This window comes from Setaria italica, chromosome II, assembly GCF_000263155.2.
Source record: "Setaria italica strain Yugu1 chromosome II, Setaria_italica_v2.0, whole genome shotgun sequence".
Classification (NCBI taxonomy): domain Eukaryota; kingdom Viridiplantae; phylum Streptophyta; class Magnoliopsida; order Poales; family Poaceae; genus Setaria; species Setaria italica.
In genome coordinates this window covers 24,738,562-24,740,609 of record NC_028451.1, presented here as the reverse complement: position 1 = coordinate 24,740,609, position 2,048 = coordinate 24,738,562, and the positions used below count along the sequence as shown (strand labels likewise).

Here is a 2,048-nt window from a genome sequence, read left to right as displayed (position 1 = left end):
ATAAGAGACGTTTAAAATCATAGAAAAATGGTTTTGTCCTTTACGTAGCAAAGAGTAGTGCAGTTACCCATTCCACAAGCAGAATGAATTTAGAGCACCTTTAGTCCTAATCATGTATAATGAAAGCAAGTCTGAGTACACTTATGGTTGGTACTCAGTAAATCCTAACATTGAAATTATGTTGTATGTAGGGGGATCAAGGAGAATGGTTTGAGGTTTGATTTTAGTAATAAACCTATTTTATGCAAGGTGAGGTGAGTTTTGGAAAATGAGGTAGAAAGGAAACAACTTTATGAAGTTTTTGGCCCTAGAGGCGAAATGTTACCTCCCCTACCAGTTCCCATATTTTAAAGAGCCCTAGAGACTCTCAGGGTCTTCCTAGGCTGGCTTACACCTCATTCTAAAACAACTCTCTTATGGGCCTAGGCTCCATCTCACCAGCACCCAAGGTATGATCAAAACACCTGTTTATTAATCAACGGGAGCTTTGACTATGTGAGCTTGTGACCGTGAGTCTTGGTTATCTAGATAGATTCATGACTCTACATAGAGGTGTACACTTTACACATACGTTCGATCAGTCCATACCTCCACGAAAGGTGGCACTAACCTACGAGACCTGTACCCACCGGCATCTATCTCTAAACAACATTCCCTAGCTCCATCCATAGGTACGGCTAGGGTCTAAGTAGGGGCCATACTACATACACATTTGGACAGTATCTCGGGAAACAGATGCATCCTTAAATTCAATACTAAGGGTTACACTTTTAACTAGACTCATTCAATTTATGAATTGATTACGCAGTACAAGAAGAAGTAATTAAGGAGAAGGAAAAATAAAGTGGGTGCAAAAAGAAAAATCTATATCACCTTTGTCACATTTGCATCCACGAGCAAGGATAGCTGAAGCCTGCATGTGAAAGAATAAAAATTGGAGCAATGCAATCGAAGATACCTTGATGGACCAGAGGATAGATACACACACCTGCTTGTGGTTGTGGATCCTCAATCTTGGGACACATCCACCGGCCACCTGCACTAATGCTACTCTGCGGGACGCACCACCAGGTGCTCCGTGTCCCAAGCAGCAAAGCTGGTGCCTCACCTCCCCGGCAGCGAAGCATACATGGACAAGGCGTCGATGGCCTAGAGAGCAGCGTAGCGTTGGCAAGGATGTCGTTGAGGGAGAGTGTTCCGCCGAAGCACGCGAGATTGGGCGTGGCAAGATCCTTAGAGCCGCAGTCAAATCCCACACAGGATCTTGACTAATATGAACCTGTTGGGTTGATTCCCGATCTGACAGAAACATTGGAATTGAAAATCATCAACTAATCCCACATCGGACCGATGAAATAGGTGAAGCTACTGCACTTTCAATTTTACCTCGAGCAACTCCGCCATGGGCTGTGATGTAACCTCAGCAACCTCCAGTGCACTCCTATCAGAACACGTACCATCGCCATCCCCTAGATCTTGCGGTGGAGACAATCTGAGCCACAAGAAACTCAGGATGGCATCGTCGGGGTCGATGGAGAGGATACAGGCCATGTGAGAAAGATAGGGCCGCAGCAGTAGACAGGGTGGCGTGGTGTGATTTCTGTGGACGGCGGCATGGGGTCGTCGTTGGAGCTGAGCGGGAACACCGCCGGCGGCGACTGCAGCAGCACCCACGAGCCGGCCACCGTCTAGCACGCTGGAGTGGGGTTTGCGCCAGCGCAAGCGCGGGGGCATCATCGGAGGGCGGCATCGTTGTGCGGTTGGCGGCCCGCGACCCACTAGAAGACTTTACGGACTCTCTCGAATGGGACGTACCTAAAATCTACTCGGACATCAACACTACTCTGTAGGCCGCATAGGCTTCATGGTTTCCCAAAATACTAGTCGGATAGGAAGGGGATTACTCTACCGAGTTAGAGTAGGACCCTATAATTGTGTTCGACTAGGACTCCGCCCTGAAACCCTGCTCCCCCGAGTATATAAGGGCAAGCAGGGATCCCCTTAAAAAGAAAAAGTACAACTCAATACAATCCACACACAGGACGTAG

At 47.7% G+C, this 2,048-nt stretch overlaps 1 long non-coding RNA gene across 1 annotated transcript; it reads right to left on the bottom strand.

The window, feature by feature from the left end:
- Positions 1-805: 805 nt before the first annotated feature.
- LOC101785304 lies at positions 806-1,724 on the bottom strand. The gene is made up of 3 exons (XR_214648.2): positions 1,387-1,724; positions 989-1,299; positions 806-913 (listed from the first exon to the last, which is right to left on the bottom strand). It is a non-coding gene; the product is annotated as an uncharacterized LOC101785304 (long non-coding RNA).
- Between the last annotated feature and the right edge of the window lie 324 nt (positions 1,725-2,048).